This window comes from Nerophis lumbriciformis, linkage group LG04, assembly GCF_033978685.3.
Source record: "Nerophis lumbriciformis linkage group LG04, RoL_Nlum_v2.1, whole genome shotgun sequence".
In the NCBI taxonomy this organism is placed as follows: domain Eukaryota; kingdom Metazoa; phylum Chordata; class Actinopteri; order Syngnathiformes; family Syngnathidae; genus Nerophis; species Nerophis lumbriciformis.
Window position 1 is genome coordinate 19482533 of NC_084551.2, and position 13989 is coordinate 19496521.

Consider the following 13989-nt stretch of genomic DNA (forward strand, 5'->3'; position numbering starts at 1 on the left):
ATGATTTGAATTCATATCCAACAATTGCGAGAACGACTTTTTATCGTCAAAATCGGCTACTGAGTTTAATTTTTTTTTATGTTTTCTGCTGGTGGTGTGCCTCAGAATTTTTTCAATGAAAAAAAAGTGCCTTGGCTCAAAAAAGGTTGAAAAACTCTGCAGTCGAGCATCACGTTCATCTGGGAGTCTATAAGACATTTGCATGTGGGCGTGAACCAAACTCCCCTTCACTTCTCGAAGAAGTCCAGAGGAGGTCACTGTTGTGTGATAGGCTTCCAGGCGCCACTGATCACGTGTGCATGTGTGTGTGTCACGCACGCTCAGATGACGCCAAGCTGTCGAGAGGGACGTAGAATAGGCGGGGCTTGTTGGGAAAGCCACGCCCTCACTGATGATTTCATATTCAATCAGGTCGGAACTGACTCGTAGGGGGAGACGTCAACACGGACTTTATTGACCCAAACACCGGTCGTTATGCTCCATGGAGACCCCGGTACCTCCTATGTCACCCGGGCAGGCGAGTTGCTCCACTTCGCGCCGCCTTCTTGTGAACTTTCCACGGCTTCAGCACCACGCAGCCGCTATGGACGGACACCGGCGCCCCGGTGCGGCATGCAAATACGTACTCTGACGTCGGCGATCATGTGGCTTTTGGCGTAGATCCTCCTTGTGATCGCCAATTTTTTCCCTCTCCGGTCGCCTGTTGTCTGCCTAGCTACTGGAGCTACATTTTTTTTTTAAATAAACAGCTTTTTGCTCATTTCCGTCTGCTTTTGGATTGTACTGCACGCTACCTGAGCATCGCGACGTTACCATGTGCAGGTAAGAAATATTTATAATGCGTTTCCGCTGGCTCGAAAGTACCCTCAAGTAAAAAGTGTGCGCATGTATCTGCTGGGGGGGATTGTTCGCCGTCTAAAGCGCTCCACGTCTCTGGGTTTTTTTTTTTTAATGTTTAACTTGTCTCGTCAACTTTGCCCGCTTCGCTAGTGCCACCTGCGCGCTAACGTGTCCGGCAAGTTTCGGGCATTTTAAGAGGAAGGGGAGCCAGGCAGAGAGTCAGGGCGCGAGAAACGTCGGGTCTACTTTTCCTCCTCCTCCTCCCTGTGTCGACATAACCAGCAAAACATGGCCGTCCTCTGCCGACATGTTGTTACGTCGCTGACGACGAAGAGGAGGAGGAGGGGGAACATTCGGGGCGAGTGTTTCCCCGCGTCGCTCCGTCACACCTCCGGCGGAAAGAGAGCGTCTATTGCTCTTCCCCCCCTTTGCTGCATCCGCTCCCACGAAGCAGCAACGGGGGTCTGAGTGCAACTTTTTGGAGGCTGTTGTTTATACACTTTGATATGTGCGTGTGATGTAGGCGGAACGCGCCCAGTCGGTGACTCCTCCTCCCCGCCAAGAGCAGACTGACTGGGGCTGACTTTCACTGCAGTGGGCCCGCTGCAAGACGCCAGGCGTGGTTCTTTCTGTTCCCAATGTCAACTTTGGGTAGGAGCCCAGTGTCTCCTGCTTTAGCCAACGCATTCTGGCACCCTGCGATGGTTTTTGGAGATAGGGAGGAGGTCTTTGCATCCCTTGTGCTACCCAGCCCCATTTGAAATGAAGACTGCATGCACATGGCACAATAACACATCCACAATTCTGTTTGTTCTCAGGATATTTATATTTCGAGCATCCGTCCATTATTATTGGCATATAAGGATCATCACATTCTTAAATTATACAAAACCTTAAAGGGGAAATTTGACTATCATTCACAATCCCTATGTGAGACAAGAACATGTCTTTCTTTTTTAATGCATTCTAAATCGTAAATACATGCTAGCAATTGGTGGCTAACAACAGGTAATTGAGACACCATCTTTTCCGCCTATAAAGCGCTTTAAAAACCTCCATAAGCATTTTATATACGCCCATCCATCCATTTTCTATCGCTTGTCATTCTCGGGGTGATATAGGTCTATATGAAATGTCGACACATTCATAATACCACGTAACATGTACAGTATTTGGGCCATTTTAAGCATTACCAGAATTTTTTTTACAGAGCACATCACAACACACCAAAGACTATAAAAATGGGACCCATTACCTCCCTGCTTAGCACTCAGCATCAAGGGTTGGAATTGGGGGTTAAAGGGGAACATTATCACCAGACCTATGTAAGCGTCAATATATACCTTGATGTTGCAGAAAAAAGACCATATATTTTTTTAACCGATTTCCGAACTCTAAATGGGTGAATTTTGGCGAATTAAACGCCTTTCTATTATTCGCTCTCGGAGCGATGACGTCATAACGTGACGTCACATCGGGAAGCAATCCGCCATTTTCTCAAACACATTACAAACACCGAGTCAAATCAGCTCTGTTATTTTCTGTTTTTTTCAACTGTTTTCCGTACCTTGGCGACATCATGCCTCGTCAGTGTGTTGTCGGAGGGTGTAACAACACGAACAGGGACGGATTCAAGTTGCACCAGTGGCCCAAAGATGCGAAAGTGGCAAGAAATTGGACGTTTGTTCCGCAAACTTTACAGACGAAAGCTATGCTACGACAGAGATGGCAAGAATGTGTGGATATCCTGCGACACTCAAAGCAGATGCATTTCCAACGATAAAGTCAAAGAAATCTGCCGCCAGACCCCCATTGAATCTGCCGGAGTGTGTGAGCAATTCAGGGACAAAGGACCTCTGTAGCACGGCAAGCAATGGCGGCAGTTTGTTCCCGCAGACGAGTGAGCTAAACCCCCTGGATGTCTTGGCTCACACCGTCTCTTATGCCACCGAAGATGATCAAGGGAAGAATATCGACTTAGCTTCCCTGGCCTGCTGACATCAACTCCAAAACTGGACAGATCAGCTTTCAGGAAAAGAGCGTGGATGAGGGTATGTCTACAGAATATATTAATTGATGAAAATTGGGCTGTCTGCACTCTCAAAGTGCATGTTGTTGCCAAATGTATTTCATATGCTGTAAACCTAGTTCATAGTTGTTAGTTTCCTTTAATGCCAAACAAACACATATCAATCGTTGGTTAGAAGGCGATCGCCAAATTCGTCCTCGCTTTCTCCCGTGTCGCTGGCTGTCGTGTCGCTTTCGTCGGTTTCGCTTGCATACGGTTCAAACCGATATGGCTCAATAGCTTCAGTTTCTTCTTCAATTTTGTTTTCGCTACCTGCCTCCACACTACAACCATCCGTTTCAATACATGCGTAATCTGTTCGCTTAAGCCTCTGAAATCCGAGTCTGAATCCGAGCTAATGTCGCTATAGCTTGCTGTTCTATGCGCCATGTTTGTTTGATTTGGCATCACTATGTGACGTCACAGGAAAATAGACGAGTGTATATAACGATGGTTAAAATCAGGCACTTTGAAGCTTTTTTTAGGGATATTGCGTGATGGGTAAAATTTTGAAAAAAACTTCGAAAAATAAAATAAGCCACTGGGAACTGATTTTTAATGGTTTTAACCCTTCTGAAATTGTGATAATGTTTCCCTTTAAACCATCAAAATGATTCCTGAGCGCGGGCACTGCTGCTGCTCACTGCTCCCCTCACCTCCCAGAGGGTGGAACAAGTGGTCAAATGCAGAGAGTAATTTCACCACACCTAGTGTGTGTGTGACTATCAGTGGTACTTTTTAACGTTCGCCATTCCCTTTAACAACAACAACAACTACTAATCATGGCGGACTTCATGAGAGCCAACGACTACTACCTTGGGACTAATGATGATCCGGAACCTTTTTATTTTTGAGCCTGAATATAAGAAGGATGAGCTACACATTTTAGAAGCTGTGTGATAAGCAGATTCAACTGTAGTGAAACACTAAGCTTCACGCAGCAGTATTGCTAAGTGCTAAACAACAAATACAAACTACGAACATAATAAAACAATCACTTAGTGTGCAATGTCCGCTTTCACTGGGATGCGGGCTGATGGGATGTTTATGTCTTTCAGCACAATCCTTGTGTTTCCTGGTTAGATGATGAATTCATGAAAATTCTCACTCAGTTAAAAAGGGGTGGGAGAAAACAAGCATCGTGTCGCGTGTCTTCCCAGGGATGTCGTCCGATCCAAATTTAATATAAAATTTGACACAACTTCTCGGCTAATGACCACAACCTTCTGCTATAAAGGTGTGAGGCATGCTTTATAAGCTAACACAAACGTTTACCAATTTAGAGGTGATTGCAGCAGTATAAGCTCAGTATGGCAGCAGCTGCATAAGATAGTTGCTCTCGGTAATCTATGTACTGTCTTCATAAAAGTAATTCCTCAGCGTTAGCTCTTATAATAACAATATCATAAATACTTTGTTAGTATGCAGTTCATGACATATATATGAAGTATTGTTGGTGGTTTTTTGGATGTTTTAGAAGGTATTATAGGCGGAATAGGTGACTCCCATTCACTACATTGTTAGCCGTCAGGTACAAGTTGTATTTAACAATTTAAAATACACAAAGGGTTTGTGAATGATAAGCAAATTTCCCCCAAAAAAGTGCAGTACCCATTTAAGTGCAATCAATCATATATGTTTCTTTACAAAGATGGAGGTATCCATTTAACAACATCAAAGATATAAAAAAAATATTTTCCGTTTTTCTTTGTCTTTTCCTACCTACAATGTGTGTTAAAATCTTGATCCTTCTCTTTGCCATACCTGCCAACAACTACGGTTTTCCCGTAATGAGTATGGTCTGTGATAATCCAGTGGTAAAAATTACGGTTTTCCGAGGTTGGGACTTGTCCAGGTTGTACCCCGCCTTCCGCCCGAATGCAGGTGAGGTAGGCTCCAGCACCCCCCGCGACCCCGAAAGGGACAAGCGGTAGAAAATGAATGGATGGGCAGTGTTTCCCACAGGACAGGCATCTATTTGTGGTGGTGTGGTCGGGGGGCGGGGTGTGACGGCGGCAGCGGCGATGACCAAGAAGAACGCGGAGTTGGAATATAAGTACAACACTTTATGTACATATTTAGCTCATTAAAATTACCGACAGGAAGGCGAAAAACACTTTATTTCAACAGACTCTGGCGCCGTACCTGTCATCAAAACTCCAAAGACCGACTGCACAGTTGCGCTAACAAAATAAGAGTCTCAGAAAGCTGGCGTGCACAAGCTAGCAAGCTACGGAGTTTGCCGACAATGTATTTCTTGTAAAGTGTATACAAAGGAGTACAGAAGCTGGACAAATAAGATGCCAAAAACCAACCACTTTCATGTGGTATTGGACAGAAAGGAGGACTTTTTTTCTCCTCCATTCGAAAATGCGGACGTTATCAGCACCACTGTATGATTCCTATCAATGCAAGTCATCACAATCAGGTAATACACCAACTTATATTCTTGTCTTCATGAAAGAAAGGAATCTATATGTGTTAAACATGCTTGTATTATTTTTAAACACCTTTAACGTGTTAACAATATTAACTATATGTGTTAAACATGCTTGTATTATCATTAAACACCTTTAACTTGTTAACAATATTAACTATATGTGTTAAACATGCTTGTATTGTCATTAAACACCTTTAACTTAACAATATTAACTATATGTATTAAACATACTTGTATTATCATTAAACACCTTTAATTTATTAACAATATGTGTTAAACATGCTTGTATTATCTTTAAACACCTTTAACTTGTTAACAATATTAACTATATGTATTAAACATACTTGTATTATCATTAAACACCTTTAATTTATTAACAATATTAACTATATGTGTTAAACATGCTTGCATTATCATTAAACACCTTTAACTTGTTAACAAAAACATATATTTCATAAATAAGTAAATATAAATTATATATATGAATGAGGTAGATCCCCACGACTTGATCAATTGAAAAGTAGCTCGCCTGCAGAAAAAGTGTGAGCACCCCTGAGTTACACCCATCTGAACAGGTCAGCCACCTGTTTAAAGCCCGATCACAGTTGAAATCTTGAAATGAAGGGCCTTTAATGGCCAAAACATTAACCTGGACAACATTTTAAGAGCTGGTTGGCTCAGATTTTATTCTTTTCATTGCATTCACATGCTGCAGTGGACAGTGGACAACTCCACGAACAGGGGACAAACTATACGGGAAACATCAAAGATGATTGGTTGGTTTACGTATAAGAACATACATGATGATTGGTTGGTTTACTATGATGAGTCACGATTGGTTAAGATTAGGGCAAAACATTACGGGCAGGCCAATCAGAGGCAAGATAGGGCGCATCATCGAACCAGGAAGGGAAATCACAACAGACGCATCCAAAATGACAAAGAGAGAGTCGGAGAAGAAAACAGGGAATATTCAAGCGGGGGATTTATATATTAAAAAACTAGTAGAAGATGGCAGACACATTCTCTTCCTTAGATTTTTCTTTTAGTGATGTAGGCGACGTCCAGGAAACCCACAATGCGTCCACTTGGCTCCCTTGTCCCCTCACCAGGGCACCGCTTTGGACCTAGCAGGGGACACCCTCGGCTTATTTTCAGTCTTTTTCATTAAGTTCAAATCACATGCCTGAATGTGGCTGGAGTTGGCAAGGGGTTAATTTAAAGGCCTACTGAAACCCACTACTACCGACCACGCAGTCTGATAGTTTATATATCAATGATGAAATCTTAACATTGCAACACATGCCAATACGGCCGGGTTAGCTTACTAAAGTGCAATTTTAAATTTCGCGCAAAATATCCTGCTGAAAACGTCTCGGTATGATGACGTCAGCGCGTGACGTCACAGATTGTAGAGGAGATTTTGGGACAGCATGGTGGCCAGCTATTAAGTCGTCTGTTTTCATCGCAAAATTCCACAGTATTCTGGACATCTGTGTTGGTGAATCTTTCGCAATTTGTTCAATGAACAATGGAGACAGCAAAAAAGAAAGCTGTAGGTGGGAAGCGGTGTATTGCGGCAGGTGTTGTGCCGGATAACGCACCCCCGCCGTAGAATAACACAGCCGGTGTTTCATTGTTTACATTCCCGAAAGATGACAGTCAAGCTTTACCATTGGCCTGTGGAGAACTGGGACAAGAGAGACTCTTACCAGGAGGACTTTGAGTTGGATACGCAGACACGGTACCGTGAGTTTGCATGCAGCTGCGGCTTCCAAACATTTGATCGCTTGCCCATACCTGCGTACCGCTATGTGCATGTCACGTACGTAACTTTGGGGACTTTGGGGAAATATATGTGCTGTATGAACTTTGGGGAGGTGAACGGTACTTTGGGCTGTGGGATTGAGTGTGTTGTGCAGGTGTTTGAGTTGTATTGGCGGGTTATATGGACGCTCTCGCTGCTGGTGGCCATGATTGTAAACAATGTGCGGATGTGAGGAGCTCCACAACCTGTGACGTCACACGCATATCGTCTGCTACTTCCGGTAGAGGCAAGGCTTTTTTATCAGCGACCAAAAGTTGCGAACTTTATCGTCGATTTTCTCTACTAAATCCTTTCAGCAAAAATATGGCAATATCGCGAAATGATCAAGTATGACACATAGAATGGACCTGCTATCCCCGTTTAAATAAGAAAATCGCATTTCAGTAGGCCTTTAAGATGACGGCAAGTGTTTCTATTAGGGCTGCACAAATCTGGAAATAATGTGAATCAGATTTGAGATTAGGATTTTCTGGGATGCTTTTTCAAACGCACGCACGTACACACACACACCAACCAACCGTGTTCAGGGCCATATGCTTTTTTTTGTTTGAGATAAATCAGTCATTTGTATTGTTATTGGTGTCAAATCATTTATATTTTTTTTAAATCTGAATAATCACACTTTTAAAATGGAATAATAATGATTGATTACAGTTACAACTCACTACCAAAGTGTTATTTAACTTATCTGTGGTATTTTTGTTGAAAACAATGTTGTAGGTATGCAACCATCGTTGTTTGTCAGTCACTGCTTAAAAAAACGTTTTGCTCTTATAAATGGTATTTTAATCTTGTTGCAAAAATTGTGGCGCTGAACTAAAATATATGCAAATTAGCTTGGTTTTATCTAAAATCTCACCGGGGTGTATTTTGAAGTGACATTTGCCATCAGTTGGAGTCTCCACACTCATTCTTTGACATTGCATCCCACATTGCTTTTCAGGAAAACAACAGCGGTTAAATTAGAGGCGCATGTGCACTTAAAATAAATTGTGTGATAATCTGTGTTCATACATGAATAATGCAATATTTTTTGTGATCATTCACAAGTTCACTCATTAAATTAGACAGCACTCCCCCTTTTTTTTTTCTTTAAAAAAAAAAAATAATTGTTGGTGTCATGCCAACAATAGTGTTAGTATGACACTTAGGGTCAATTTATTTTGTCCAGTTTACTCAGTGAGCATACAGTGACCTATTATGGCAAGGGTGTCAAACTTATTTTGATTAGGGGCCACTTGTAACATTAAATATATATGAATATCAATATATAATGGCCTCATTCTATTACACCATTTTTTTTACGTACAAATTGATGGATAACTTGTTTTGAAATCATAAATCACTGTGACTGGCAGATATCTAAGTATGTATTTTTATTTTAACAACAAAAGATTTGGAATATACGTTTTATTATAGGGCTGCAAAGATCAATTAGAAAAAAGCTTGCTTTGTTGCGTCGTTTAATGATTGTAACTGTAAAAATGGTAAATATCCAGACCGCATCGAGTGCCCGCAACTTTAAATAACCGGTCATAGCTTCTGCAAGGCCACTGCAATAGAGCGCACATGAGAGCGGAGGTGTGTATGTGTCATGATCTGTGTGGGGCCAAACAGCGAAGTGTTTTTTAAATATTTTATTATTGAACACACTTCAAAAGTAAAATTTCAATGTTGATTGTGTGTGTTTATTAGAAGAAAATAATGAAGGTATGCAAGCAGAATAATTTTTGTGTATTTCAACAATTTTCTTTAAAACATGCATCAAGGCTGTAAAGTGTTATCAAATTACTCAAACAAATTAACCAATAGATTACTTGTTTATTAAAATCATCAATAGCTGCAGCTCTAAGTTAATGTTTCTTGCATGATCAGAGAATATTAAAAGTTAAAAGACATACAATTGCATTCACTACGTGCAATTTTGTCTCAAAATTGAAAGAACAAATTTGACCTCGAGTGCAGCTGGGATAGGCTCCAGCACCCACTGCGACCCTAAGAGGGACAAGCGGTAGGAAATGGATGGATGGAATTTTAACAAACTGGTTAATGTGTGGGTTCCCTCCGGGAACTCCGGCTTCCTCCCACCTCCAAAGACATGCACCTGGGGATAGGTTGATTGGCAACACTAAATTGACCCTAGTGTGTGAATGTTGTCTGTCTATCTGTGTTAGCCCTGCGATGAGGTGGCGACTTGTCCAGGGTGTACCCTACCTTCCGCCCCTGTGCAGCTGGGATAGGCTTCAGCACCCCCGCAACCCCATAAGGGACAAGTAGAAAATGATTTGATGGATGGATGGTTTGTTCAAATGTTCATGTTGTAGAAAGTAGGATAATAAAGGCAAAAGAGGAGGGGAAAAAGAAGCATCTTGCTTGCAATAGACCACATTACATTCACTCCTAGAATGCTACACTATTGCTTTGTGGAGGTTGTTAAGCGCTGTATAACTGGCATTACAGTCATCTAGATTATTATTTGCAATGACATGCTTACCTTTTGAAGATGTATGGTGTTCACTAGACAATATCCCTCTCATATTGGGATGACCTGAGATTCTGTGTTAGGCAATATACACTTTTGAGTAGCGGCACCTAATCATCAAGAGATCTAAGGGGTTTGAACACCACACAGTTAACCCACCTGTCATATTCGCTAGTACCTGTAATTCCTCAGGGTATATAAACTTGACTGCTCGCACTACCGTTCTTTATACGTGAAAAGCGATTTAGTTCATGTTTGTTCGCATGTTCCCGGCTTGTGATGTTGCAAATCTGAGGTAATGTTTGTAATTTATAGTGACAGCAGGAAAGTTTTTTTTTTACTCAATGCATAATCTAAGAAAATCTCATTTTGTTGATCAAAGTCAACCTCAATTTTTATGCAGATAAAGTGTAATCGCACATAGTTGTAAAAAAAAGAATAATTAGAAAGTTAACAGATATCAAATTAGATAACAATAAAGGACATATGTTTGATTGAGTTGTATATGTATTTATGAAGGAGGTAGGGCAATAACAGAATTGCTAACAGATGTTCTCTCATCAGCATTGCAAAGCAGAGAGCATTTCAGTTCAACTGAAAATCGTTTTTGTTGATAACCGAGTAATGGTTCACACAGCTGACTTGTATGCATGACGAGGGGTTAAGTCCAACATAATTTGGTGTTTCTATTGCCCTGTAATTGACCAGTTTGCAATTGAGGTTTAATTTTGGCCATAAATAAAATGTGGATGGTTACGTAAACATTGCATGATGAATTATTGCAATTTTGGCAAAGTCTGTTGTCAGTACTAAAATGATTTTTTCTCAGATTTGCTCAACCAAATTTGTTTCTCTCTGAGCCGCAAATGCCAAGAATGTCAGGGCCAAACATCCAGCTGTGAGTGGATTCACTCTGTGTGCTTCCTGGAAGTTTCCTTGTACTAGAAATGTAACGAGAACATTTCATATCACAATTATTGTGACCAAAATTACCACGGATATCATTATGTTGAATGTGTTGAACAAGTACTTCTACACACATTGAAATCTTTTATCCAAATGTTATTTGAAAAAAATCAACACGCAAACTACATACTTTTCTTGGAAGAAGAAACATTAAATATTGTTCTGGCTTCTTAACAGACAAAAATATTATTTTATTATTCAAGTATGTTCACCTTTTCCGTTAAATTTGTAACGGTGTTAGTGTTTCCTAATGATTAAGATGTAAGGTCACATACGGTTCACTTCCTGTTGTGGGTGTATGTTTTTTTTTCTTTTTTTTGTCATAAAAAAATACAATCATGCGTGCTTACGTACTGAATCCCTGCAGACTGTATTGATCTATATTGATATATAATGTAGGAACCAGAAATATTAATAACAGAAAGAAACAACCCTTTTGTGTGAATGAGTGTAAATGGGGGAGGGAGGTTTTTTGGGTTGGCGCACTAATTGTAAGAGTATCTTGTGTTTTTTTATGTTGATTTAATAAAAAAAAAAAATATATATATATATATGTGTATATATATATTTTTTTTTTAATTATTTCTTGTGCGGCCTGGTACCAATCGATCCACGGACCGGTATCGATCCACGGACCGGTATCGATCTACGGACCGGTACCGGGCCACGGCCCGGTGGTTGGGGACCACTGGTCTACATAACATGTAATGGTGGTTCTTTGTTGAAAAATTTGCATAGATTTTATTTTACAAACCTATTTTCAAGCCACTTTGTTCTCCCTTTCAAAACAGCTCATTTTGAGAGGCTGAGTTGTTAGAAACAAAAGAACCATTCCCCACTGCCCAACCGAAATGTTTTGTAGTTGTATTTTTTATTTTTTTTTAGCTTTCTTGCTTTTTATTGCGCTCTATGGACATCAGTGACAGCCACAAGCCATTTTTTTAGTGACTTTCACCACAACACAACTCTGTGTGGAGTTTGCATGTTCTTTCCGTGACTGCGTGGGTTCCCTCCGGGTACTCCGGCTTCCTCCCACCTCCAAAGACATGCACCTGGGGATAAGTTGATTGGCAACACTAAATTGGCCCTAGTGTGTGAATGTGAGTGTGAATGTTGTCCGTCTATCTGTGTTGGCCCTGTGATGAGGTGGCGACTTGTCCAGGTGTACCCCGCCTTCCGCCTGATTGTAGCTGAGATAGGCTCCAGCGACCCCCCGCGACCTCAAAAGGGACAAGCGGTAGAAAATAGATGGATGGATACCTTTCTCTTCATCTTTCCTTACTTTTGCTGGCACTTTCTCCCCCCCCCAGAATTAAGCAATGAGTAAAATGTGTATGATATTTGAGCTGTTTTTCAAACTTATTTTAGCCAATAGTACGTAAATATTAAGAGTATATACAGCATATCCATTCATAAAATATATAATTTAAATTAGTTTTCATCTTTAAAAAAAAAAATTTCATTAAAACAAATAAAAAAATACTTACTTTGAAGGTGTTGCGGCATTAATTTTGCCGTGGTGTGCTGCCACGGTTGTTTACATGTAGGGGAAATCTGTACTTTTATTACTTATCGTTTTATTGTCTCCTCCATTGCCATTAATAGTTGGCCATTAAAAGTAGTTTTTCCCAAAAAAATGTATCTTTTTTTTGAAGGTTTGAGGGTGAAGCAGCTAGGACTCTTCTTGGCACACACTCGGAGCGACTTCTTCACAGTTAAAGGCACATTGCCATGAAAACAAAAGTTAGTCAGGCACTTCTTACAAAACCCCAAACCAGTGAAGTTGGCACATTGTGTAAATTGTAAATAAAAACAGAATACAATGATTTGCAAATCCTTTTACACCTATATTCAATTGAATACACTGCAAAGACAAGATACTTAACGTTCGAACTGATAAACTTTGTTATTTTTTTGCAAATATTATGTCATTTGGAACACAAAGTAGCAAAAAAGACTGTTTTTTTTTCTGTTTTTATTCACGATTTACACAACGTGCTAACTTCACTGGTTTTGGGTTTGTACTTCTTCAGATGAGACTGAAGGTTTTAATAGTGTCCTTAGTTGGTTAATACAACCAATAACAGCATTTTTGTTCTTTGAGTCGTATCTTGGCCAGTTTGTCGTCTAAATTACAGATGCGTGCATAAAATAAAAATGGCAGATGCGCGCAAGGCAGTCTGGCTAGATCTATACCATATATGGATTATCCGCTGACGATGTGGCCAATTGGTGACATCATTTATTGGGAACATTCTAAACCGACCGTTTAGAGGAAGTAAATAGGAAGGCAAATTGTTTTGTAAATATCTTCGCAATGCCTCCGCGCTTTGGTTTGAAATTTTCAGGACTCATGCAGATCCCAAATGCACAACAGCAGGTACCAATTGGTAAGAACAATTGGTTTTGCATGAGTTGCGTGCAAAAATGAGTTACATCTGTGTCAATTTCCGGGTTTTTCGTTTAACATTAGATTCTAGGGATGTAACGGTATCAAAATCTCACAGTAAAATATTATCACGGTATTAAGGCCCGGTACTATATTATTGTAATACATGTCCAAAAAAAGACTTTAAAATGCCGTGGTGTGTAAAATGAAGTGGCAGGAATGTTTAGGATAAACACAGCGACAGTAATTGAACACAAACATAATGTTAAAATGTTTTAATCATCACTACAAACAAGTATTTTTAAGTGCAAAGAACTATGTAGTAATATCCAATGTGCCTTAACTCTTACTTTCAGAGAAGCAGTGTCTTCTACAGTGGACATTTTTTTCTATCAGTTTGGAAATGCAGTTTCTCAGAAAAGTTAACCCACATTTTAACTTTTAATAATGTAAATACCTCACAAATTGGCGTTTTTTCTTTAGCTGGTTTTATGTTTTTGGGTAATGGTAGCTTTTCAAGTTGTTTGGTGTGCAATAGTGCTTTCCCTCGGCAAAAACATTTCCTCTATCTACTATTGAGTGGAACACACTTCACTTCCTGCTTTCTTTTTCGCTCCATACCCCACATTACAACCTTTATTTAACCAGATAAGAAACTCATTGAGATCAAGATCTCTTTTACAAGGGTGACCTGGCCAAGAGGTCAACAGCACATGTCACAGACCTTTATCAAAAAAGTAATACGTTCAGACATACATTTAAAAAAAATTGCATTTAAAACATTGCGGACCAGCGCTGTGCAGAGGATTTTGGCAGATGTAGTTTATTTTCTAACCCGCCAAAGTAAAAGAGCCAGAAAAAAAAACTCCACCCTAAGTTTTTGTTTGATATGTCACAGCATTAAGAAGATTTTGAAATAGTAATATTGCGGTATCTACAAAACTGTTACATCCCTATTAGATTCCATTTTTAGTGG

At 40.1% G+C, this 13989-nt stretch overlaps 1 protein-coding gene across 1 annotated transcript in view; it reads left to right on the forward strand.

Annotated features, from left to right (window-relative positions):
• The first annotated feature begins 396 nt into the window (after positions 1-396).
• The window catches only part of LOC133597154 (zinc fingers and homeoboxes protein 2-like), a 68550-nt gene continuing 54957 nt past the window's right edge, over positions 397-13989 (forward strand). Inside the window, exon 1 of the mRNA XM_061950037.1 lies at positions 397-822. The gene's annotated coding sequence lies outside the window, so the exon portion shown is untranslated. The remainder of the gene's footprint in view (positions 823-13989) is intronic.